Consider the following 27,999-nt stretch of genomic DNA (forward strand, 5'->3'; position numbering starts at 1 on the left):
CATTAGGAAAGTTGCTTCTGTGACCCCTTAATGCAGATGGATGGTGAATTTCTCAGATAATAAATCAAAGTTTCCCGATGGTGCAGTGGCATCTCTTGCTGCGGCCCGGAGAGCTGCTGGCTGCCTTCTATTCAAAGGCAGCAGGCTCTGCCCTGCAGGAAGCTTTCCCTACAAATCCCTCCATCACCATCAGCAGATACGAGGGCCTCTATAAACTGCCCAGGCATTTTGGGGAACAGCCAACACCCTGCTGGGAAATGGACACTTTTCAACTTCATTGACATCTGTCACCCATACAAAGAATAGAAAACCATTGGGGGAAAAAAGCCACATTATGACTTTCCCATCAGCGGGGCCAGTTAAGTCTTTGTTCCTGAAAGGTATTTAAAATGTTCATCAGACCTACCTTGCTTAATAGTATCTTTAGAAAGACAATCTTACCTTTGGGTTTTAAGGACCAATGGAATGTTTCTCTCTTTCTTGATACTCTTTTTGCATTCAGCTAACTTTCCTGTAGGAATTTCAAACAGAAAAAAAAAATAGCTGTGATGCTGGTTTTTCCATGCAGTTTTTATTAACTTTCTTCCGAATAAGTCCCTGCAAGGAAAACGACACCAATTTTTATTATCAGAAATATATTTATTAAGTGACAATCTAACTCCCAGAATAGCAATCCATTCAAATTTTTTTGGAGTTAAAGCTTTTTTCCCAAATGACCCAAAAATAAGCATGGGAAAGCAGTATTGTAAATACAGTATTGAATTTTAAGTGAATATACTTTTTCCCCTGGACGTATTGCCTTTATTAAACACCGTGTGGGGGATAGGGCTGTTAATTATTAACATAAGGAGAAAACTTAAGGTGATGTTCTTGTGCTATTTCACATAATTTAAACATCTTAAACAAAACTTCAACAGGAATTTCCCTCGCTGTGAGTGGAATCCATACACACAACTACTTTCTCAGTTCCTTCTTTAGGCGAGTATTTCTCTCAAAAAGCAATAGAATCCAGTTGGTAAAGGCACCTTTATGGAAAGCTGGAATTTTCAACTGTAGCTCTGACACACTATGGGAACATAGACATGTTTTAGTTTCTTCAAAAGCTGATGGTGCCTAATGTCAGAGCTTTTACATGGCATTATAAAATCTAATGATAAAGGGGATTTTTAATCGCTTTTTCAATTTTTAATTGCTTTTTAATTGCTTTTGCACTTATCCCAGAAGTCAACATAACTATTCAAACTAGAACTATTGTCTAACTATTCAAACTATAACTATTCAAACTCTGTTGACTTCAGTAGAATAAATGTAGTTCATATAATGGTGACTGAAAACAGGATTTGGCTCACTGGCTTCAGTCTTTTTACTGGTTCTACCCAAGTCAGCTCAATTCTACACTGAGCTGAATGAAGCAAGCAGGACTGGGACATGGTTTTTCCAAAGGCAACATTTTGCTTGATCCAGCAGAAGTATGGGAGATAATTTACTTATCCAACTAAAAACACCCAACGTGCCTGCCCAGCTGCAATGAGCAACCCCTGGTACTGCAGAGGCTCATGGGGAAAGGGGCTGAGCTGCTGCTGGCTGGACAGAGGAGCAGTGACAGGCTGGGAGCATCAGTCGTGGTGTAATGGCTGTGACTGAAGATGAGACGAGTAAGGGGTAAGGTGGGCCCAGAAAAAGGTCCTGGTGAGGCTCCGAGCAGAGCACTAAGCCCAAGGCCAGCTGGTGAGCTGGTTCCCCAAAGCAGAGCCATACAAATGAGTCACACCTGCTTAAAGCCATTCCAACAGAGCGATGAAGGGCAGCCCCAAATGGAAACCAGTCGGGATGATCCCTCTGCTGGGGGAGAGATTTTAAATAGCCCTTTGCCCATCTCTAGTTACAAGACTTTTTTCTGAAGGCTCAGCCTGACAGCACAGCAATGTCAAATTTAGCAGTTTTCAAAGTTTTAATGGAAAAGACTATCAAATTCTGTTGGGCAGAAAATGTGCTTTTCATGAAGAAAACCTCTTTGTTAAAAATTAACCTACTGCAAGCATTAACAGAGTGTTTAAAAGACTGGGCTCATTCTGAACACCTTAAAACAAAATAACTACAACATTCCAATAATAGGTTTCCATTCAGTCAGGAGTTTAACAGATAAATACCTTTAAAGGTCCAAAGTTTAATGATTCAGACCCCGGAATGACTTTTTAAAACTGCCTAATTCTACTAAAGCATATAAATGTTTATAGCAAGTGGGCTTTTCTGGAATAAAGCTGCAAATTTCACCTTTCTTATGATTTCATCAACAGCTCACAGAATGTAGTTCCCTGCCCAGTTCAGTTCTGGGTGTCTCTGAACATGGCACGAGGCTGATGGAGCTCAGTTTATCATCCTACCTGTGCTCAGAGCTCAGGTGGGAAGCACAGGATAACCCAAGGCAGTATTTAAGCACACACTTCATGCTTAGGATACAAACAGTGAAACCAAAGGCAAAGAGTCTGATTGAACACTTAAAACTACTCACAGCCTCAAGCAAGTCAATGGAAGAGCCTAAAGTAGCCCCTGGTTTGCTGGATCAAACTCTGATGTAAGGGAAAAGATGTAAAATTACAAACCCAAGCTAAAGGCAGCACTTAAGGCAGTCAGTGGAGTTCCCAGTTCATCCTAAAGCTATTCCATACAAAACATTCAAAATGTCAATGCTTTAATTACACAGACTCTACTTTCAGAAAGGGAATTGATGTCAAACAATTTGAAAATGATCCTTCTATTTTTTGAACACGGTTTAAATAGTGCAAAACTGAGATTTTTGGAGTGTTGTTGTGTTTTCTGTTATTTTCTGGGAACTGTCAAACTATGGTGCTTCTTCTCTGAACAGCTGCACCATTTATCCCTCTAGGTAGAGGGAATTTTACCACTGAGACTTGAAACAATGTACATATTCAGGAATATAAATATTCTAGAAGTGTCATAAAAAATTGCAAGTACCTACACATAGTAAAGAAGCACATTTAATACTGACAATCACTGCACAGCTAAAGGCAAAGAGCACAAATGCTGAAACACAGGCCTTTATGGCTTTTACTTTTGCATCATTAGGTTCTCTTTCAATCATTCTAATACAGCTTCAGAAAGTACTGATATTATTGTACCCATGTGCCCTGTATATAAGAAACTGCCATCCTTCTTTTAACTATTGTCTTATTTTCTTCTGGGTTCTTGTTTTGTTTAGGAATGCTGAACATGCCTTACTGTCACTCAAGCATATTTAAAAGCTAAGGGATGTCTCTCCTCTCCCTGGATCAAATAATTTTCCCCCTGTAAATAATTGTAACATTTTAATGTACCTTTTAGACATGAATATAATCTGAAAATCTTTCCCCCAGATTTAGCTGGAGACAACATGAATACTTGATACTCTGGTGCTGTAAAGGGGAAAATTCCTCCATTCTCTGACATTTATGCATGGCAGTTACTGCACAAGATAAGGTAATGACCCAAGATTTGCCAGGGGACTGCCCCATGCTGTGCCTTTCAGCTTTGCAAAGGCCACACGGAAGGTTTCATTTGTCCCATTAACTTTCCCACTGTACCAATCAGAAGTTTATTATACCGTATTTCTCTCTTTTAACAACTTTTACAGTTCATGTACCTCGGCAGGAGCCTGGGCACGCTGACCCAGGACGCCCCTTCCAGCCCTGGATTCCTATGAGATGCAGGAAAACAAATCACAAAGGTCCAAAGCAGTATTTTCACAAACTCGAGATTAGAAGAAGCACAAGAATGGAGCATAAAATTACAACAACAACCTCTGAGGTAACAGGACAGACACAAACCATGTTGTGCTGTATATAAACTATACAAACATTTCCACTTGATTTCCTAAGGAAATGAGGCTTATGCAGCCATGCTGTCTGTTCATGTCTGCCCCGAATAACATTCAAACCCACTGCCCCATTTCAATGCAAGTTGTCAGGGGAGAAGCAAAAGATTTGGAGGTAATTATGTTCCTACTGCTCTTGTCATTGCACACAGGAAAGACACCTAAATTAGTGCCCCCAGCTGAGGAAAATCTCCTCGAAGGTGTGGGATCAATGGGCACTTGTCTACTCAGTACAAACAGCTTATTTCCAGCCTTCCAATCAGCACATGTGGGGCTCCACAGCAGACGAGGCAGGAGCTGCCTCTTGCCCTTCTGGTCAAGAGTGGTCCTGGGATCTGGGGGTCTCATGAAGACCCCTGGTAGGTGCGTGGGACACCAAGGGTATGGTTCCATAGAAAACAGAGCTTCTGCTGCTCCTGGAACAAAATGAACAGAGCAATATCTGATTTTAATTCCTTGGCTGAACTATCTCTGCTTTGTCAGTTCTTCCTGGCCACCAAGGGCTAGGAATCCAGGACACAGGCATTTGGGAATGCTTGGTCATAATACTGGCTGCATTTTTCATTTGAGAGAAATTTATTACTTGGGATCAGGATTCCCTCAGCCCTTCCAGAGACTCTTCTAGAGAGGGCATGTCTTGTTCTCCCAACCTTCCTGTAATTTATTAAACCATTTGAGTCCCTGTTGACATGGAAGGGTTGCTCTTTCTCACACTCAAGTTAAATCTCCCTAATTTTATTCTTTTGCCACCCTTTGCTTGAGGGTGTCCTTTGGAATCAGTTCATCTTCCACAGTTACCTTCCTTCCCTCCACACCCCACTGCCTTCTCCTTTTATTCCCAGGTCACAGGCACTAATCCTGCCCTGCTCTGAGGAGTTCCAGGACACCTGTTAAATTCATGCTAAGTGGAAAGCAAAATGAGAAGACACTCCTTGAAGCTGAGCTGCTGACATGCATCATATGGAAAAATTCTGTGAAAGAGGCTGACTTCAGCATCCTATGGAGCATTCTAAATCCTGGTGTTGCTCTTGAAAAAATCCTAAATATTTTAAATTAATACGTCTGGGTGCAAGAAAAATCGTTCTGAAAAAATGGCTAATGCTCTCAAAAACATTTGACACGGTTTCCAAACCACCAGGAAAGTCAAACAGAGCAGGGAGTGCAGCAACTTGAGATCTGAGCAGAAGAAAAAGAAAACTTCAACCTAAGTGTACTTTGAAGTACAATACTTAGAGATCCAGCAAGGTCTGACCTCTTAAGTTAACAGCTATTAAGTATTTACACACAGGGAGGAAGAAGAGATTCATTGCTTGTGAGATAAACAGAACGCTGATGCCAAGCCAGGGAGTCTTAAAAGTCAGATCAATTCAGTCAATAAATTAATGACTGTGATGCTTTACACACGTGGGATTGAAAGCTTCCTCCCCTTCCAAGTTATCTGACACTTTTCTGAGGAATTATAATGTACATAAAGGATTTCTAGAGACTGTGACTTTGAAAAAGATTTACACTTTCATTCTTTGCTGAGAGTTCCTTGCTAGGGATGTAGTCATATTTTTAAAGGATTCACCAGCAGACTCTCTTTTTAGTAACTGGTTAACCATTCTGCCAACAGAGCGTTACTCCTAAGAATTAATGAGTGAATATCATTGTTAAAATAGTTTTTCTCAAGAAGGACCAAGGGAAAATGAAACTGCAGTCAGGGCAACTGACCAACCAACAAATACAGCGTCCTCCAAACCCAGCTGGTGCTGCTGTGGAGGGCAGCCTGTTATTTGCATGGTTATGAATTGTGAGAATTGAATTTTCTTTCTTTTTAATGAGTTATTGATTTTAGGAAATCACTCAGGGCAGAAAATCCATGCATTAACAGGGTGGTTTCACTCGGAGAGACGCGTTATTTTATAGCACTGCTGAGAAAATTCAAGGCATGAAGTCTTTCCAGCTCCTGCAGACAAGCTAGATCGATGTGCCTCCGAGACAGAGACCAACACCTCATGGGACTGATCCATAGGGGAGACTCCTCCCTCACAGGGATTGGGATGTTTACATTTCTTCAGTATGACAAAGACCTGAGATCCGGAACTGGAGGCTGAAGCAGGCATCCTATTCATTGTACAGTTTTTACTTGTGTAAGGAATGCCAGGCCTCAGATACTAAGAGCTTGTGAGAATGTAAAGGAATATACTTTAAAACTCAACAGCAGACGTGTTTGAAGGGAAAATAAGAAGCAAAGCAGCAAGGTGCCAGAAAATAGATCCCTTGAAATCATTAAAGCACACAAGCTGAGTTTCCAGCTCAGGGAAGCATCCCTACATAGGACAGGGGTGTATGCACACAATTACGTGTTGTCCATGAGAAGGATGGATTTCAGGACCTGTTTAAGTGTGGTCAGCATCTGGAGAGTGAGCCTTCTACAAAATAAATGTGTTCAAATGCATTTAGAGAATATTCCTGAACTTAGGAAATTCAATGGAAACAAACCGCAAAAGGAAGTGTTGTAGTTTGGAATTATTATGTAAATTCTCTCCCCTGCCACTAACTGCCCATGCCAGTAGTTAACAAAAAAAGTAGTTAACTGCTGATCACTTGGGTGGGGGCAGGTTGTCTCTTTTGTTCTTGGGGACTACACACGGCTTGGTGGTGTGTGTGTGTGTGTGTGTAGGGGTGGGAGAGAGGCCGTTGCTGTTGCTCCTTGGGGCTCCTGGCTGCTGCTGTTTCTGCTTCTTGGTGAGCCGGTTCTTTTCTCCTTGCCACGGCAGCTCTCCTGGTTCCTGCATTTGGGATCCCGGTCTCCGTTCCAGTTTCACCGCCACCTGCAGTGTCGTGGCCGGCCCACCCCGGCTGGGGCAGCGACCCGGGAGAGAGAGGTCGCGGCTGCTTTCTGGGACACGCTGCTATTCTCCATTTTCCAGTTTTTCTTCTTCGTTCAGGACAAGGAACACAGGGGGAGAGACAGAGTTCATCTGAGAGCTCCCCAGTCGTCTGTCTCGCTGGAGAGGGACTGGAAACTCACTCTGCAGCCAGCCGGGCTGTGGCACTGACACTGCTTAAGTATAACTTTCCTCCCGGAGGAAACCTGCTGGGTTTTGTTGTTTTTTTCTTTTTTTCTCTCGTGGTGTTGGGGAAGCGGTTTGCTCTGGTCTGTTTACATATATATATATATATATATATATATATAATCAGTTAAGAATAGTTATCCTTCTTGTATTAAAGCTCCTCTTCTTAAATTTGATAGAGTGGCGTGCTTATTGTGGAGGAGGCCCCCTCCCCTGCTTGTGAGTAAACATTTTGGTTCTTCCCCTTAAACCGAGACAGAAAGATTTTTTGTCTGGACTCACTTGTTTTTTATATGCAATCCCCCACTCCTAAAAAAAGTCTAAATTAATTATAAAATAAATTCCTACTTTGACTGTCCTCAGTGCTAAAGGCATTTACTTCCTTGTGACTTGCTAACTGACAAATATTTCCAAGTTAAACATTGATTTTCCTTTTCTTCCTTTTGTTCCTGTCTTGAGCAATCTCTTAGATTGGGGGATTACAAAAGGGGTACATACACATATCACTCAGTTCATATTCCATGGACTTAGGAATCATTAGGTCTTTGCACAGTAAATCTACAATAGCCCAGCCAGAGGACATGTCTGCAGAGTGCTTTGAGACTGAAGGGGTTAATGTTAGTAGAGGTGATCTGGCCCAATATCTGGCAGGAAATAGTTTTGCAGAGATAACTGAGTGGAATTCTATGGCATGTAAAATACATATGGTCATATTAGATAGTCTTAAGTTTCCTTCTCATCTAAACCCCATTAATTTAGTGAAGTTTCCTTGGTAATGAAAGAGTAACTTTTGACAGGATGTAGATATATTTGCATCTTCACCAAATTTCTGCTGTACCTCTTGAACTCAATACTGTCCCAACTTTGGACTCACTTCACTGTGATTTACGTCTTTCCATTTATGAAAGCAATCACAAAAATGAAGAAAATAAGTAGTACATCTTATGAAAAAACATTTAAAAAATAAAATGTCAGTGCAGTAGACAAAGCCCAGAACAAAAATCTGAATTTTGGGTCTGCTTTGCTACTTGCTCCCAAGAGCTGGGTTACTTCATTTTTCTGCCTCATTTTTTTCTTAAAAGTAAGAGAAAAGCTGCCTACTTGCTTTTCTCTCGAGCGTATTGTAAATATTAATTGATTTTTGTGCTTATTCTGTTTATTTAGTTTACTGAAATCTAGCAAGGCACTCACTCAGCAAAGCTTCTAAGCATACACTCCACAAACAGCCTTCTGTAAGGACAGAACCCCTTGAACCTGAGCCTCACAACTGGTTTTTTTGTCTTGTTTTCTGTGCACCCACTGAGATTTCCTTTCCCACTACATTTATGGGTCCTTGCTAAAATGGGTTTCCCCTCCTACACTTGCAGTGATACCAGGACTAAGAGCAAACCTGCCCTCCAGTTTGGCTTCTCTGGGCACAGCAGGGACTGCACCAGTGATTGCAGGGAAAGGGAAAGTTTGTTGGAGAGAGACATAAGGGAGATGAATGTGGCTTTATGTTTATTCTTATGAGAAGAGTGATAGAATTATAGAATCACAGAATGGTTTGGGTTGGAAGGGACCTTAAAGACCACCTGGTTTGAACCCCCCGCTATGAACAGGGCAATCTTTCACTAGACCAGGTTTCCCAGGGTCCCAACCAACCTGGCCTTGAACATGTCCATGGATGGGGCAGCCACAACAAAAATGTGAACAAAGACAATATTCTGTGTGGAAGAAAGGTGAATTCAAAAATCTCACCTCAGTTGAAGCCCTTCAGAGAGGCAGAGTAGAGATAAGTGAAGCTTAAGCAGCAACTTTTCTCCCCAGCCAACAGGATCATGTTCTCCATGCAGGGAGTGTCTGATTCTGAAGCCATAGATGATTTATATGGCTCAGTTCACCGAGGCAGGGGAGGCAGACTATTAAATGTGCAGGAGTGCTACACTGAAACAGTACAGAAAAATAATGGAAATATTCTGCTATTGATTGATAGGTAAAAATGCAAGCTGGTATGAGGGTCAAACTGATACTACAGGGTAGAGGGGGGACAGAGAGAGAGAAATTCTGTTAAAAGATTTCGGAATAACCCAAACAGAACTTGTCAAGAAAAGAAAGCCACTCTATCTAAAGTGAAACTTAGCGGGCAGTTCTGACAGATATAAGAGACAAGATACTCATAGAGACCTGTGCAAAAATACCAGAGTCTGCAGAAACAAGACAGAGCTCGAGAACAAGGGAAGCCCAGAAAGCATTTGGTATTTGGGAAAAGATACCAGAACTGCAGTGGCTCACATAATTTTGGCATTTGCAGACTCTTGAGAGGAGGTATTGGAGAAAGTCCAGTACAAAGTCAATGGCCACTGCATGACTAGTTCCAAAGAGGTTGTAGGACATTAGATAATAACACTGCAGAGGATCAGCTGGTTGCTGGGAAAGTTGACTGTTTCATTCAAATTGGACAGAAATGTGAAACACAGTTCAATGCCAGAAAAAGCAATATATGTGCTACTAATATTGGTATTCAGTATTAGAAATTACCATAGAAAACAGCCAACAAAAAGGTAAAACTCTTTCCTTTACTAGGGAAATATAAACTAAGCATTGAGTTAGACAAACCAGAAAGATGTATAACGTAGTTGCACCAAAAGAAAGTATCTGCTGCAGTAAAAAACATGTTCTGGATCTTCTTAGGAGTGTACATTCCCTGCCAGGTTATGGGACAGGAACAAATGAAGGCTTTGATGTAAAGTTTCCAGGGCAAGCAACTTCTCTGGGTACACAAAACTGAGAGACCAAACATGTGACATTTTACCCTCCTGGGAATGTGTGCCTGGAAGCTACTGGAATATTTGAATACAAATATTGTTTGAGAACATGCAGAAGAGCCAAGAGTCAGTTCAATTAATTAAGGGGGGAAAATGAGTTTTTCAGCTGTGTAATGGCCCCTCCATTCTCGCCCAACAAAAAGAAACCTTCAAATGTGCTCACTCAAACAGTGGAAAAGATCAGATACAGAGATCCATTGGGAGAGTAGTGTGGGATATGAGGACAATGCTCAGTCAAACTATCCAATACTTATCTGAGAAGACAATGGCAGGGAACAGACACAAGGGCAAATCAACTTGTAGGAACCAGGAAAAACTGAAGGGACAAGTTAGAGTGGCAGAGCCAAGGTGTGACTGCAAACTGAAATCTGATTTCCCTTGGAAATTCCAGTGGTGGGTACCAGCATGGCCTTGGCAGCTGGGATGCTGAGGTTTCTGAAGACTCACAGAATGCTGTAGTGGCACAGAGCGTTCTGAACACTGAATGAATATTGCTAATTAGTTGATATTTAGGTACAAAAAAGTTTGCTGTGGTAGGTTAATGTTTTGTGGTAAACTAACATAATTTCTTATGAGGAAGTGGGAATTTCACACTTAAGACAAGCTTGGTCTGTTAGGCACTGGCTCCAAGGAATTTCTGTATGGCAGAGGACTGGATGCTACTCTTGCTTCTTTGCATGTTTCTCAGTGATGACAGTCCTCTGACAAAACTTGCAAGGCTGTACCTATCTCAGGTTCATGGTGAGTGAGGTAAGGCCCTGCTCACTCTGATGTAACCTGAAATAAATGGGATGGACAAGTGATCAGATTAAAGAAGTGGGTCAGACCCGCTGCTGGCGCTGCTCCACTGACGTCAATGGAACTAAGCTGATTTACACCAGCTGAGTATCTGTCCTGGAGGTTTCAATGTATTTAGACAAAATAAATGAAAATGCACATAAAAAGATTCCCTTGGAAGATCCCAAGTCCAAACCCCTCATTCCTAAACCGAGTAAATAAATTACAAGAAAGCAGTTACAGTAGACATCACTCATTACAAGTCAACGATGAGCCGAATAAAGGTCAGGCCACTCTAAATCTTTAATTGCTCCTTACACTCCTGAGTGAGAGAGAAACTGCTAATTCAGCATAAAATCACCTTAACTGTGTCCCCAAACAAATATCTTAGCAGCAACTGTTCCTGGAATGAACAGGTGCTCTCCTTTGCCTCATGAAACATTAACTTCAATCCCCATCAGGCAACTGAGGCTACAAAATAAAGTTTAGCTTCTGTCCAGGACTAGGTCATACCTTTAGTACTGAAGAAAATCAGTGTTTGTGTTCTATAGAGAGGAATGTAAACACTTTCTGGAAACAAAACTAAATGCACAAATAAACTTTCAGGGGTTCCTCAGACTTAGGTTCACACCCCTACATCCTTATCCTAACTCAAATACAATTTCCTTTGGAAAATGTCTTTATAATTGCTGTTCTTCCAAATAATGCCTTGGAAATACTACAGCCAGAGAACACGTGTGCATTAGCAATAGTTTGTAACTTTGTCCCTGATGAGGAAATATTTAGCTGTTGATAGGATAAAACAACCCTAAGAAATGGAAAAGCAGCCTTATTATAATGAAATTATAAATCATACAATTCTATGCATCCAGGAAAGACAGACCATATCCTCAAATTGTTGGAAATCGCTGTTGACCTGCAGAAATTTGCCATTTGCCATTTGCCATTCACACCAATGAGTGCTTTCTTTGGTACATTTATCATACCGAAAAATAAAACATACCCTTGGTTATTTAAGGGTAATGCCCTAGAGGCAGGATTTCAGAAATACTTGTTTTCATATATGACCCAAGCTGTATTTATCCCATATAAATGCACTCTAATCTGTGTTTCCAGTTTTGTTCAACCTCAGCAATTCCAAGGTGCTTTTGTTCATGCTGTTAAAGATGTTTCTGCTGAGGCCTAAGAGAGAATGGAATAGTTTTATCACATTTTAAAAGTTCATCTGAAATACTATATTCAAGGAGCAGGACATATAAATTCAGCCTGGCATCTGCCAAGCCTCTGCTGCTTATGTTTCACACAATAAACACAGGTGTGTTTTACACATATATAAAATCTCAAAAAAATATATTTGCAAAGTAGATTGTTTATATTGACACTGTTGATTTGTTTTCCTCACAGAAAAATAACTGTTTTCCACTTCTACACTTCAGCCTCAGTTCTGAGGTGTTACTGATTCCAGCTTTCTGCTGTCTTGGGATTCTCCATACCTGCTTTGTGCTACAGAGCACGAGCAAGGCTGCAAACCTGGTGGTCTGATTTTCCTCCCCTACCTGCAGTTATCAAAACCTTCTTTCCCACTGTGTTTCTGTGCATTAGAACCCTCCTCTCCTGACATCCACCCTGGGCAGTTGTATGCAGAACAAGCCTTGTGCTGAATCCATGCTGCCAGCATTCCTAAAATGCTATAGCTCAGCACAGAATTTGACCTATAGCACAGCAGAGGGAAAGTTCAAACACAAAATGAGATATCCATTCCACAATCTGAATTCCAATAAGTAATTTCCTTTTCCCACTGTTGTACCACAGATTCTCATCAGATAGGCAATAACAGACAGAAACCTCGCCAGTTTTTATTTTATTTTTTTATAATCCATAAAATTTCTTGGAGCAATTGTACAGATTTCAGGCTTCCCTTTGATCGGTCTTTGCAACAATGACTCCAAGCCTCTGCCTAGGTATGATCCCTCAATCCCAACACATACAATGGAAGTGCCCCAGCCCACAGAAAGCCTTCTCATTAAAGCCCTAATCTGTTCCACTACATTCTTGCAAGACAGAATTATCCAGCTTTAAAGCATGCCTCAATAGTGAGCCGTAATAAGACTGATAGAAACAGCTTAAGTAATTGGATTGCTATATGGTATTGAATGTCTGACAACAAAAGATATCAATCTCTATTCTACCAGCGAATCTTTGTTCCAGCAATGAATTCATTTAGTAATGCACTTGGAGGCCTGCAGGCCCTGCAGGAGGAATAACAGACTGCGGACACAAAGGCAGGGCCATCTGATGAGCACAGAGAAAGCGACTGTGACCATTCCAAGAAGTTAATTACAGTGAACAAAAGCACAAGACTATGACTTGTTGACCATTACCATAATCACATTACTATAGTCTTCTTTTATTCTCAGCAGCAGAGGGGCTATTCTTTCTTTCCATTTGGCACCGTGCATCATATTTGTGTTTTGTCACCTGAAATGTGTTGCTGAACAGACCTCCCTCTAAAGAGAGCTGGAAATGTCACACCATTTCTTTTACAATTTGTTCTTTGGAAACTGATCTATAAATACTCCAAGTAGATTACTTCTTGGTTTGTTTTTTTTTTTTAACTGTGGAAAAAGACAACAGCTCTCAAGATTTTCTGCAAATGAACATTTGTAAGAATGATTGCCTATGAAACCTTGTGCTTAAGACATGTGATACTTCCATGATTTATGTATATTATTGTAACTCAGACACCATAGAATGATTCATGACATACACCCATCCCACTTCTGGAGCTAAACATATCCCACACTTGCATATAAATTGAAAGAGGGTAGATTTGAAATAGATATAAGAAAGAAATTTTTTACAGTGAGGGTGGTGGAACACTGGCACAGGTTGCCTAGAGAAGCTGTGGATGCCCCATCCCTGGAAACATTCCAGGTGAGGTTGGATGGGGCTCTGAGCAGCCTGGTCTGGTCGAAGATGTCCCTGCTTATTGCAGGGGGGTTGGAGCAAGTCACCTTTAAAGGTCCCTTCCAACCCAAACCATTCTATGGTTCTATGATATTTAACAATTTAACAAACCCTGATTTACTCCACAGTGTAAGGTCCTTTCTAATAACATGTGACAAATATTTTTCTTCAGACAAAAGCAAGTTCTAAGACTTCTATAATGGATAACTTGATGGAAATGGCACTGGGACCTACTGTTTTCACATCTATTAGACATAGTAACAAATCCAGGGGCTGAGGGACCTAAATCCAGGGGGATGGGTGGCATTTGTGCCAGAAAAAACCCTCAGCTTTCGATTCCATGTGCCAGGGGACACATTTTTAACTGGCGTACATCAGCCCAGCACAAAGTTAATATATCTGGTTCTAATAACTATACACATTTCATACAAAATGCAACCAAAATAAAATGTAGCTAGATCTCTTCTCCTTCGAAGTAGCTTAAATGGCACAGTGAATTAATTCCCAATCACTTAAGATTGCTCAAAGGGTGCTGTGCCAAAAACTGTATGAATTTATTTTTTAGCACTACAATCAGCTTCAGAAGAGCAGTACAGACTTCCCAGTTTGGAAGACAGGGAGAAACAGGATTAGAAAACCAGAGCAGTGCCCATTCCTCCCAAAAATCTCCAGAAACAAAATTGCCAAGTGCTCTCAGAGAAAAGGAAAACTTTAACAAAAATATGGGAGAATATCAAGATCATCAGCTTTCTCTGATGTTGCAACTACTGGTCAGGAAAAAATGGGTAAGTAGCAGGAACCTGCCCGCAAGCCATCATAGATTCATGTCCAAATGGCCCAAATTCTCTGCTATTTAATTTAAGTATCATAAATCAGCAGAAAGACACCTTCTAACTAGCCAGCCAGGGGATTGAGAGTGCTGTCATAGGAGCCACTGAACTGCCAAGTGCTAATTGAGCACTCAAGCCTCAAAAGAAGCTGTAGAGTATCCAAGCCCTACCTCTCCCACGGCTGGAACACCTTAGCAAGTCATTCCCGACCACATCCTGCCTGTGCAGTGAACCATCCCTGCCACAGCTCAGCTCCCAGCTGAGGGCCAGGGAGGTTTAGAGAAGCACAGCTCTCCAGACCTCAGCTGACCAGTGTAATTTCTACTTTGCTAGAATGCATCTCCCCCAAACCGATCCTTTTCACACCCCCCAAAAAAATCCCTTGTGCACCAGCCAAACCCTTAAAAAGTTCAGCCACAGCAGGACATGCTGTAGAAAAGCAACCGCCCAGCAGAGCCCTGGGGAGCCCACAAGGTGACCACAGGGCAGTCAAATAAAAATCGCCCCTCGCTGACTGGAACTTCTGTCTGTGGTACTGTCTGACACACCGCAGCACATTTCCTGTCATACACAACCCCTATTCCAGCAACATCCCATCAACACCAACAAACAGAAAGACCCGTGTTTCCTGAAGCATTTCCCACCTCCAGAAGGGCAATGCACTGCAGTGTTGGCCACAGAACCCCACGTTCGGTCATGGAAACTGAGGCACCAAACAGCAGCACAGAACTCTGGTTAGTTAAACCCAGAGAGCAAAGCTCTGCTCACCAGCCCTCCTCTCTTTCAGCTGGGAATTCAGGAATCCCCAAAAGAAGTTTAGTTTGAGTTGTGACAGCTTCTAAATCCAGGCCTGACTTTTTAATAGCAGCACTGCTGGTTTGGAAACACTAAGCAGCATAGACACTTCCCTATGCAGAGTAATGATTAGAATCAGCAGTGCTGTAGGCTGTCTTGAAACTTGCTGAAGATTTACTCTTTAAACAAGAGAATTATTTATTTAACAATTATCTTCAGGCAGATTAAATTATGTGCTTTCAGGGCTCTTATTCACCACAAAATTAAGAACACTGGGTGCCAGCCCTGGAAGCCCCATGATTCTTTGAGACTCAGCACCGAAAGACACATCCCGACCCAGGAGAAAGAGCTGTCTCTTTCCCATGGCCACAAAATGCCATCCCTGACCTTCTGCTTGGCTCCACCATTTGCACAAATCCTTTGGCTTCCCCCTACTTGACCTCCTGCAAGTTGCAATGGACATATAAGGCACATGGCTCCCCAGGACCACACCAGGCATGCTCTGGGGCGGTGTCATGACGGAAGAGTTGCTCTGAAAGGATTGACTGATTACAAGCCAGATGCCCCACAGCAATACAGCATTTCCTAAGAATATCTGTTTTAAAATGCTCTAAAAGACCAAAGGGGTTTTGGGGAAGCAGGAGTTTCCAATGAGTGGGAAGTCTCCACCAGGAATGCTGAAAGTATTTTTTTTAAGAATAAAATTTTTAAAAGTTTTTCATGTACCTTACAGCAGGGGACCCTGCCTTCAGCAGGCAGGCTGGGAGTACACTTAGCATCATGTAAAGCTACTTTTTGGCTTTGATGAACCAGGCTGAAAGCTGAGAGGAAGGGAAAGTGTTGGAGAATTCTTGCTGATAAATAATCTTTTTCCCTCCAATACTCTCAAATCCAAACTTAAATCAAGAGGTTCTTGCATCAAGCAGTTTTGGAAGAATGCCTTGTGTCTTTCCCCCCACTGCTGGCACCCAGATCTCTGTTTCATCCAGGAGAGCCCTCAAATGCTGATGCTCCTTTTCCATCCCCACTACATCATTTCTGTCCCTTGGTTTCATCTTCTGTTCCCTCTATGGTTTTACAGCTTTGACTCAGTAAACAAAAGCCAGTTGTTCTGTGTGTACTGGACTTGTTCCTGTTCTTTTCACCACAGACCAAGATCCCTTGAAATGAGCCATTCACACTGCCTGGTGCTCAGTGTCAGCAGCAAGACACTGAAATATGGAGAGTGAAACCTTCCTAAAACACGGATTCCAGAATTAGACACCCAAAATGTACAGGAAACTTTAAAATTGTAATGTGATCATCCTGCAGAAGACCACAGGCCCTGGACAAACAGATTTCCAGTACCACCATGCTGTGACTCACTGTGACTTTACCTCCAGCAGCAATATGAGAGATCATGCTGAAAAGTCACGCTCGGTGCTGCAGCCCTTCTGTCATTTAAATACCTTAATTTTCACTCAGCCATAATTATTGAGTAGTAAAAGCACAAAATGCCTTCCTGGCTCAGCCAAGCCATTGCTTTCTTAGCAGCAGAATTCACTATACTGCTACTTTGAGAGTCTAAAACCTAAAAAATCAGAGCCATGGATGAGATAAGTGTTGTAAAATCTTGTCTAGACGGTTGTTTGGGCATTTAGCATAATTTTTTTTACTCCTCTATTAAAATAGTGTCCCTGCATAAGTCCCTTGTCTGAAATACTGAATCCACAGGAAGGAGAGAAGAGAGCAGAAACAAGAGGAGTCTGGAGATTGGCAAGTGAAGTGCCTAGGAAGCTCAAAGAAATGTCTGGGAAAAATAGGCTGAAAACACTAGGATTGTCATTATTAAAGAAAATTATATGAGAGTCACATAACAGATCAAACATTCAGAAAGTGAGCCATGTCCTCTTCAGCCTCTCTGCTGACAACAAACACAGGTTCTGCCTATGAAGTAGAAAGACAATACTTAAAAATTATTTAAGAAAAGTCTCAATATGAATAATTAATCTGTGGAACACTCTGCCAGAAAAACAATGAGGAAACCACAAATGCAGCACTTCAAAATGAATTAGTGTTATTTATGACGAGATACAACTACAGGGTTATCAAGCCCTGTGATGCTGATTCAAACAGGTAGCTATAATGAATAAATATTTTTTTCATTGAGCCAAATAATTCATTGCTTTCTAATTTCTTTGCTCCTTATAGTGACCAATACCAACAAATGTTATAGCACTGGATATCTTACCTGGTATGAGAGTGGCCATGCCTTCCTCCTTATGTCACTGACTTCTCTATAATATAATGATATTAACAGCTTTTTCCTTGTTTAAAAACTGTCCCTTTCAAGCTCAGAGTCGTTATAAATCTGTTGAATGCAGGACTTGAATTGTGAACGTGCTGCTTATACAAAAATTATTATGATTACAGTTTTTTGTTGCCAAAAAGCCAAAGACTGTTTTGAGTGAGAACATAATTCTTGTGCTAACATGTGTAAGATACTGTGAAGGAACCACACTGCAATAAAAGCAATAGCTGTATTAACACTTATGTGAAAGCAGCTGTTCCTAATGTTTAAAGATCCTCTTTACAGGCTTTTGAGCTTCTGTAAGTTTGGCAAAACCAGTTTATTTACTTGAATTAAAAACTAATCAGCTTTAATTGTGGTCATAGTTATCAAATATTTAATTATGTGTGTTAGAAAGCTGGGTGTCCTGATGAAAAATGTGTAAAATAAAGACCTCATGTGTCCTTTTAGATCAGTTTTCAAGCTGTTTATCAACACTGTTTGAGTCCCCAGAATGAAAGGCCAGTCTTGAAAGCCTTGCACACAGCAAGGTACTTCAGCAAAAGGACCTCAGACAATTGATGTCTTCAGTTTCATGTTCATATATTTCAGTTCATATATTTCATTTTCTGCCTGGATTGTTTTTGTGCAGGGTCTGGGGTAAGTGCTTATTCCTAAGCAGGTTTTCTCACTCACTTGAATTCACTTTATGTCTCTATGCCATTTTTCTGTCCCATTATTTAAACTCAGTGTTATAGACTAAGGACTTTCTCCTGATAATAGAGTTGATCTCTGATACCAGTTACCAGTGCAAAGCATAACCATCACAATCAGACTGGAAGCTCTTTGTTTGCTGTCCTTAAAAAGTTCCAAGATGATTTCCCACATATCTGAGGCCAGGTAACACTGTGGGAATACTATATAACTTATTAGACTCAATGAGAGATTTTCTGGGAACTTTGAAATACTCTGCATAAAATTACTCAGAAGTTGTCTAGTCTGCTCTAGAGCTGCTCTGCTCCATCCCTTTCATAAAAGCCTCTTCAACCTTTCTACCATCAAAGAACTTCCAAAATTCTGCAAGCCCAGCATCTTCTCTGGTGACCAGCACCCTCCAGTCAGCCACTGGATGCAGAGTGCTGACTGAATTTCAGATCTGCTGGCCACAAATCTACCAAGAACGAAGCAGGTCAGACATGTAAATTTACTCTGCATTTGGAAGACATCCCCTTGGGAATAAATTTTGCAGAATCTTCCTCTAGTAACAAGTTTCCCTTAGCATAGCTAGGTTGGGCTTGGGATAATCCTCTTTCAACAACAACCCCCACATTTTTTGCTAGCTGAAATCCCAAAAATAAAGACCACATTTGAACAGAAAAATGGAAGTCACTGTCAGGACATACTCTTTTTGGAATGTCAGCTCTGTTTTCCCAGGTCAGGTCTGACAGCTTTGCATTTTGTCACTTGATGTGGATAGGCTGAAACAACCTAAAACCAAGCCATGCACAAACTGCTGTACAGCAACAAATCTTCCCAATCCCTTGCCATCAGTGACCGCAGAGCACTCCCAGCAACACAGGCACTTTCTCAGGGAAACATCATGCTTAGAATCACAGCACAGAGAACTGTCAAGTCCTATTTCCCTCCCTAATGGGTTAGCAAATGGGACGGTGGTTTTTTACAAGCATCTAACCCGTGAATTGATAGTGTTTACCCTTGGCTATTATTTTTAAGGAAGCCTACTCTGGCTACAGTACAAACATCCCTTTTGCTGCAGGCTGTCCCTTTGTCTAACAATCCTTCACTTGGAGCTTTTGACTGGTCCAGTGCTCATGCAGAGAGGAACTTCCCAGGATACAGAGCTCAAACTTTCACTCATCTCCATTAAGCCTAAAAGTGGCCATGTTAAAAAAATTAAAAGAACTGGCAAACAATTTCAGAGTCCTAGAGAAATAAAAAATTGCTGGAGGAAAGCTCTGTCTGGGGCAAACAAGCCTCAGTTGGTACAGTGGGAAAGTATTCTCTTCCACTACCCTGAGCTATCCCAGGGGCAGTCTTGGGAAGAGCAGAATTCCTACAGTCCCCTGCCCTCCACACAAGGAGCAGGCACAGACCAGGGGCAGATGGGAAGGGGCAATGCATATCCTATGGCCTGCACAGGATGGGTGCAGTGGGCCTGCTCTTCCTGATGAGTGGCTGCTCTGGAAAGCAGAGAGAAAAGGGTCTGTCTATGTTAAAAAAAAAAAAGAAAAGAAGAAAATGAAAAAGGAAATGAAATCTTTCCAACTACCACACAATGTCAATCCAGCTTGTGCCCTCTCTTTGAATCTACAGAGCCCTGGGGCCCCATTCTACTCTAACAGTATGGAACAGGGTGCTTTCAAGATGTGCAGAAGCAAGAGAGGGGGGATGAGAGGTAAGAGACACATTCAGTTCTAAGTGGCTCATAAAGAAGTGTTGCCTTTCCACTTGTTAGCCCAGATGAAATAAATTACCTTCTTTCTGCCCAAGAAAAGAGTTTTTCCTACTAAAGGTGAGGTACACGCCATGCATGCAGCTTCTTCAGCTGGAGAGGCACATGGAAGGAGCTAGAAGGTCTGCAGGACCCACAGGAGGGAATAGAGCTATCCACAAAATCCCAACTCTTCCTGGCTGTTGGGAAAAAGAGTCTTCTCCCTTCTGCAAGGTCGATCCTCTTGCGTAGAGAATTCTGTGAATAAAAACCCTGAGGAGTTCAGAAATTATACGCCCATCACTTCATGAAGATGCATTCAAGAAAGGACTGGTCAAGTCATTAAGCTAAAGAGTGACTTCACTGAGACAATTACCCAATCCCCATCAATTCAGATTTTACAACTGACTATTGCAGCAACATACTCACTTAAAGATAAGGAAAGCAACAAGTTTAAAAATATCTAGCACTATTATAGTTTCTATCTAAACCAGTTCTGAGGTAGATATAGAATACATTAAACAAGTGAATTCCAATCTAACCAGTTAATACTACAAACATTCCAAATTGTTCTGTTCTGCACGTATGAAAATTAAACTACATAAATATTGAAAGTTTAGTTATGGAAAATGACTTGAGGATGTGCATTATGGGCAAACATGTAAAACAACATATTTTGCCACAGACTTCAGCAGAGGGAGGCTCAGGGAAACAGGTGAGAGAAGAGAAGCAAGAAGTAAGAGGCAAAAGTTGGTATCAGTGAGATCTGGAGCTGAGCATGTCCCTTATATGTTACTTTGCAAACACAATGGAGATGCAAAAACAGGCTGGAAAAATTCCTCTGAGGAGAAAAACATATAGCCTTATATACCCCTCTCCAGTATCTTTTTTAGCAATCTCGCCTTTGGTTTCAGTGTAATATGAACAGACCTATCTACTTACAAAAGCTCCCCTCTTCCCACCAGCCTTGTTTGTTATTTTATGTGTTTCTGCATCATTTGCAGAGTCTGCTTTGATCTACATTCCTCCTGGATGTGCGGTTTCCTTTTCAGCTACCAAAAGGAAAACTGTTTGGTTTGAGAATTTGCTTATTTTGAAGCTCCACTGGCCCAAAATACCTATTTTTAATCCAAATGAACACAGCTCAGTGCTTTCAGCTCTTCAGCACTGGTTGCCTTCCTTTCAGGAAAAACCTCTTAGAACAATAAGTGACCCCTTAATGCTCCAATAAAATGTCCAAACTGTAATTCTAACTGGCATAAATGAGAGCATTCAGTTTGCTACAGCTGAGTTTGAATATTGACACTCAGGCATAACCTGATCCTTGAATTGCTTCTATTTTAGCAGCATCCTGAAAGGGTCAATATTTTGTTTCACCTCTGATACCCAACAACACATACCAGGCTCTGCGAAACCTCATCAGAGGAGGTAATTAAGAATTCTCTCAATATTTCTTTATTACACACTCAATCTATCTTCCACCAATGGCAGAATTCCTGTGGCCTCTGAGGGTTGGCTGGGCTTTGGTGTGTTTGTATGTGACTGTAAACCCTTCTGCATGGAATATGTGATGTTGAATGCAAAGTCTGAGCCATTTTAATCCTTCCTCCTTCTCTAATAAGCATCACAATGTCCCCACATTAGGAATAGTCCATAGACAAAACACAGTTCATAAATAACAGGTAAACAATCTTCAAATGAGAAGAGAAGACAGGACACATCCTTGGATTGACTCTTTGACTGGGAAACAGGATATATTCTTCAAGGACCTTGCAGGAATGGTCCCAGAGGACAACTGGAGATTAGATCTTCTCTTCTATGGGGTTAGGCCACAGGAGTTAACTTGGGAAACAATTCAGATAAACAAAGCACAAGCAAGAGGAAGGACACTGTGAGCTTTTGCTTCTGTGTCTTTACCACACATGGGCCTTCATGTCAAGTTCCACATTAAAAACTTAGTTTCAAATGGAAACAGAGCATTAACTGACATCACCAGTATTGGAAAGAAGTAACATATGATTGTGAGAAAATTCTTAATGAGATAGTCCAGAATCAGAATATCCTCATCCACTGACCAAAAGTGAGGGCAAATGTGCTTACTGTCACTCAACAGATACTCCACTCCTTTTATAAGAGCAAGTGCAGAAGCTTCATGTTCCTTTCATTTGCAGCCCTGTCTATTAAATGCAGTCAAAGGCAGATGTGCTCCCTGTGAATAGTTTTGTTTTACGGAAAAACTGATGAGGGAAATTTATATTCCAGTGCATGTGGGCACACAGGTACCATCACACATAGAGCTGCATAAGCAGTGAGGGAAAGTGTTCCTACTTTGCAAGGAGAAAAACATTGCTCACATAGACACAGCCAGGGCCACTTTACCAGAGCAAAGATTAGGAAAACAGTTATCAAGGATGAGTGGCTGAAATATCTGAGAATAACTTCCCTTTTTCATATAAATATATATATATGTGTAAGTGGGACAAAGCAAATACCTGGAGCAATGTATGTGTATGTGCAATGTATATGCCCACACTTGCAAGCCTATATTAATAATGAAAAAGCTTTGCTGGAAGAAACAGACATATAGAACTCATAAACTGCTCTGTATTCAATCTAAAATAAAGCAAATGGAAGTGGTTTCCTGCAAAGTGTATGGATGAGCCTATTGCAGATTTTAATGTAAAACATGCTGATTTTCTCTACATGTTCTCTTGAAACACATTTCTCTGTATCTTTGCAATATAAGATTTTAATAATAAAGATATATTAGAGCACAGTGATGGTGTTCTGTGTGGTTCTTTCTGCGAAGCCAAATTCCCCATCTAAGACAGTGAGATTAAAATAACACAGAAGAGAATTATTACTTGAGAAATCTAAAAAGCAATGCCAATGGATGATCCAGGAAAATACTTGGTTTCTTTTTTTTTGTCCTAGATTTAAAGTATGTAGAAACATATATAAATTGTAAATCTCAGATAAATTAGCTGAAAGCAGGAAACACCCCACACCCAGCTGGCAACACATCCCAAAAGCAGCACACCAGGGTTACCCCAGAGCAGACCCTTCAGAGCAGTGTCTGCCTCAGCTGTGCTGCCTGCCGTGCCATCTTCTGCACTGTCAGGACCATGGCTTGCATCCTTAAGACTTGAAACTGATCCACTTCAGTGATTAGGCTGATCCAAGGACACAGACAGGAGAGCAGGATTTAATGGGCAGGCAGGCAGGAAAAGTCTTTTAACACTTTAGAAAACATTGACTTGGTGGAAGGAATTGGCTAGCTCAAGGGATTAGTAATGAGATACTGAGCCCCTTAGCTCTAGGTCACCACACTGAATCTGGTCCAGGTCAGTAGAAATCAAAAGCTGTTGCTGTTCAGGGACCTTTGGGAAGTCAGTTGGTGGTCCTACCCCACTTACCTTTGGCAAAATATTTCTACCAAAACTAATAATAACAGTTGGCAGGACTTGTAGGAAAGGTTTAGGACTGGCACAGTACAGGAAAAGTCCGGGCGGAGAAAGATGTCCCAGCAAACACATTAGGCTGGGACTCAGGAAAAAAAATGAGAAAACAAGCTCCCTGATCATCTACAGATTTCCAGTGTGATTTGGGGCATGAGACTCAGGATCCTGTTCAAGAAAACTTTATTTCCTCATTGCTGAGGTCTTCTCAAGGCATTTATGGCCTAAAAGTCTCTGAAGGGCAGAGCAATTGGGGAAGTTCAGACCCTCACCTTTAAAATGGGAGTAGTTATCTCACAGGGCTGGCTGCTGCAGGGAAAGCCTTAGTAAAGGGGTGACAGAAAAGCTACACAAGAAACCAAGACAGGGGAGCAAACATTTCTACCTAAGATCAGATCCCCTAAGTCCAAAGCAAGGGATTTGCTGAGTATGCACAAGGCTCCCATACTCAAAGCTCTGTGCTTCATGTGCTTAAAAGGAACAAATTCCCCATATAGAAAAAGTACACCCAAAAATTGCCCACATTTCCACTGTTTCCCAGTAGAGCAGCATCAAAGAATCCAGCTGTTCCCAGCTTTTATCCCACCTAGGATGAAATTCTAATATCTGTGTTGTGCAGGAGGTCAAATAGATTATCATAATAGTCCCTTCTGGCCTTAAAAACTATGAAATTGGAGAGTGAATCACAAGATTTTCAGTCACTATTGAAGGCAGGATGGTAGGCGGCATAGCTCAGTGATAGCGTGTGATCTGGCAGAGTAAATCCAATGTTCTTAGGCCCTGTGAAGCTGGGAAACTGACATTTTGCCTTCTTTGTTGCCCCTTTGGGACACCAAGAGAGATGCAGGTTATTATAATAATAAGCCCAGTCCACTCTCAATGCAGCCTAAGAATATTGCCTCTTACAGGAGTGAGTGCGTGAAGGATTGAGAAACACTAGTTATTTTCAAACTGGATTAAGTCTTTCAAAAGCTAATAGGTTTCCAATGAGCTGTGGTGTTGCTGCTGCAGCTGCTCTAATTTGAGAATAAAAGAATGCAGGCTTTGTGCCTGGGGACCTGTTATTGATCCAAGTAAGAAGGATGGGAAGGAAGGGGGTAGAGGAGGGTTATCCTCCTTTCAGCTGGGGCAGGGGCGTTCTTTTCAAAGTCACATTATCTGCTAGTAACAACAAAACCTAACCCCATGACATGCTGCTCTATACAGGATTGCACTTGTTGAGAACTAAAAGCATTAGAGGGAAAAAACCCTCCACTGGCAACCTTGTGCAGCAAACTTCATTGAGGGCCCACGAGACTCAACAGATGGGTCTCGAGACTCCCTCATTAGGAAACGTGCCTGGCCCTTTGCATCTGCTGCCCTGCTCTGCTCTGTGCCACGCACTCATTAGCATCCCAGGCTCACAGATTCCTTAGCACGTGCTTCCAATAAATATCGGAAAGAAAGGAGGGGAGGGAAGCCACCGCCTGGAGCAGCAAGATGAGGGGTCACCCACTAGGCTGGGAAGTCCTTCCAACACATACACACACAGTGCCCTGCAGCCCCAGAGGAGGGAGGACAATAAAAGGCAGCCAACCACAAACGTGCAGTTAAAGGGACAGGTGTGGAATTGCTCCTATTCAAGTTGTGGCAGATCCTCATTCGTTCCCCTCTGCCGTAGTAAATAAAAATCATCATTATATACATAAAACCCCCAAACAATTCAGGGCAACACACAGATTGTGGATCTGCAAGAGTCTGTGGCTCCTTTCAGACATAAAGCTGATGCACACTGGGTAATGCCATTACCTTCAAAGAAATTAATTGGTGTTGGGGGTCCAGTTCTTCAGCCAGGCTCTTTTTCTTTCAGGTCTTCACCAAGCTGCCCCAGTGTCACAAATCTGGGATGTCCTTTGCCACACTTGGAGTGGTCCATGACTCAGGGCTGAGATCAGAAACAACTGAAGAAAAAATCCTCTCCTCTGTGTTTGAAAAAGTTGTGAGACGAAATAGCTGTCAGGGGGAAGGAATGTAAAACCTTCAAGGTACTGTGAAAAGAGCAAAGACAAACCCTTAACCAGAGAGGAAGAGTGACAGGGTATCATGCTCATACCACCAAAAGTAAGCCCCTCTGCTTGTCACCTCTCCATGGGGCTTGTTCCTATTGCATTCTTTCTCACTTACCCTTGTTCCCACTACCCTGCTAGAAGCTGCAGGCACTTTTACCACAGCTCCCTCCAGGGTGGGACTGGGAGAGTCTCAAGTCATTAACTGTAGGAGTTGATACAGATTTTGTTCAAAACGCAGTTTTCAACACCAAAACTCCCAGGTCAGTGCACACTCATACTCTTCCAAATGCTGCTGTCTCTGACATACAGTCCTGTCACAGCTCCCACTTCATGATCAGTGATAAAAAAGCCCTCAGTGCATATACAGGTAACATCTACATGCCTGTGGCACTGCTGTGACATGCAGAATGGTCAAGGGTTTTATTTTTTAATTCCTGTGTAAACCATGAACATAGAGAAAGCCATTTTTAGCTCCTTTAGGATCTTGTCTTTATCTGTAGCACCAAGGGTGGCAGCCACCCTCTCTGGACTGTGCTTTATCTAAAAACATTTAGCTGATACAAAAAGGTTCCTTCTGCTGCAAAAGGAAGCCACTGTGTATACCCCTAATTCCATGGATAAACATTTTCCCTGGAGAACAGCAGCATTATTCCCACGTGCCCAGCTTTGTGGCCAAACTCACTGGTCACTCCAGCAAGTTACTTAAGCACATCCCTAACTTTAAGGTTTTTGTTCCTCCATTTAGCCACATTTATACTTTGGGCTGAATCTGGATTTCAGCAATCTTAATGTCTCTGAATGTTTCTTCAGGCCAAATGAAGCAACTCCCTTTATATTCCTCCATAGGAATAAGTAAAATCAAGGCCCAGAGTGTTAGATCAGCCATGGAATAATGGCAGGCAAAGGCAAGAAATCTTTTACTGTACACTCAAATTTAAATGTGCTACTCACTGCTCTCTTCAGTAATTTCCTTGGCTAAAGGACACCACTGTGTACTTCAGCCTTGCACCCTCAGGACAGTTTGTGACTGAGAATGTATTGAACATGTACTCTCATATGCAATTAACAATTAAAACAGCCTGTGTGAAACAGAGACTTCAGGCATTGTGATGCTGTCATAACAGGAGAACAAAACTTGGTCTGAGGCACTTAAAAAAATTGACTTAGAGAAGCACCTTTGCAGAAAGCTGTGAGGGAAACCCTGCTAGAGGTTTGGAGTTCTGCTGGAAGCACCCATTGATCACTGCAGACAGGGCTCAGCCCAGGTTTCACTGCAGCCTCTTCCACGACCGACAGGAATAGCTGAGGTTGCTGCTTATCAGAGGAAAGTGTCATCTTGTCTGTGACAGACGTGCCAGCACTGCTCAGTGTCACAGTCTTTGCACCTACTGGAAGCTACTCCAGCTTGATAAGCTGTACCCCTACTCAGACCTTAAACTGTAGTCTCAGCTCTCCCCTGTTTTTAGAAAGCAGGGATTTGAGGTCCAATCACTGGTGCACAGGAATCCCACCACTGGGGAGGATAACTGAAGGACAAAGGAACTGGTTCACAGGTTAATGTGGAGGCATCCGATCCTTGAAGGGTTAACAGACAAACAACCAGAAAGTAGGTTTTATGTGCATACAAATAAAAGAAACTGAAGGAGAAACAGTACTATTCTCTGAAATGAAGTAAGCTCTCAATTCTAAGCTGTGACAGAAAGCAATAATGTTATGGATTCACTTAATTACAGCTGGATAAAACATAAAGGGTGTACATTAGACATATTTTTTGGCTTTACGTCTTTAACTCTTTCAGGGAATTTACTGGTTCTCACTGCAATAATTTCTGCATACCCCAGAGTCTTTATTTTTTATTGTTTTCAGAGTATCTTAAATAGATTTAATGTCTCACTTTAATCCTGGGGAGCTAAAACACAGGAAAACTAAGGTGGGAATTTCAAAGTGACAAAACACATGTGCTCAATAAACACAAATACAGCTTCGAAATTTTAGTTCAAGCAACGTGCTCCAGGAAAAGAGAAAAGCAAGTGCTTGTAGCAGCAAACTGAATTTGGGGCTCTGGTCACTAGAGCATCTTCTCCAAAATCTTTTGACACATTTGAAAAGCTGGCCTGGAGACACAGCTTTAAGAAATTGTCTGACTCAGAAGAACTGAAGCTTTCATGGAAGTAGGAATGCAGTGCTCAGCATTGGGGAAACTGTGCTCTTTCTCCTAACCTCTGCCACTTGCTCAACTTTCTCAGCAGAGGTAGTTTTCCCTCCTGATCCATTTGTGAAATAGTCTAATGTGGGGTGTGGCCTCCCCACAAACTGCTTCCTAATTAGTTTCTAAACATTAAATGATTATGGAAGCGCAATTCCCATTCCACTCAGGTGATGAAAAGCTTTACAGGAGTTCAGTCTCACTTTGTAATTAGAGAAATTAGCTTTCTAAGTTTAGATCACTCAACTGTGCAAATGGGTTCATCTGCTGGAATGTGTTGCTCCGAAATGTGTGTCAGCCAAGCAGCACAGCACGGTCCCTATCTCTGCCTCCACGACACTCAGCCAAGTGGGGAGGTCAGTTCCAGTGCTGCAAGAGGAAAATAAAGTGTCGTGGGTGTATTATAGGAAAGGCCTTATCTAAAAGCTCACTCATCCGTGATTGACTGCAGCGATATGTC

The 27,999-nt window shown here is 41.8% G+C and overlaps 1 long non-coding RNA gene across 1 annotated transcript; it reads right to left on the minus strand.

Annotated features, from left to right (window-relative positions):
* Positions 1-440: 440 nt before the first annotated feature.
* LOC139685376 (uncharacterized) lies at positions 441-27,986 on the minus strand. Its single transcript, XR_011700099.1, has 3 exons — positions 27,787-27,986; positions 25,074-25,312; positions 441-511 (listed from the first exon to the last, which is right to left on the minus strand). It is a non-coding gene; the product is annotated as an uncharacterized lncRNA (long non-coding RNA).
* Positions 27,987-27,999: the final 13 nt, after the last annotated feature.

The sequence above is a fragment of the Pithys albifrons genome, chromosome 2 (assembly GCF_047495875.1).
Source record: "Pithys albifrons albifrons isolate INPA30051 chromosome 2, PitAlb_v1, whole genome shotgun sequence".
NCBI classification, from domain to species: domain Eukaryota; kingdom Metazoa; phylum Chordata; class Aves; order Passeriformes; family Thamnophilidae; genus Pithys; species Pithys albifrons.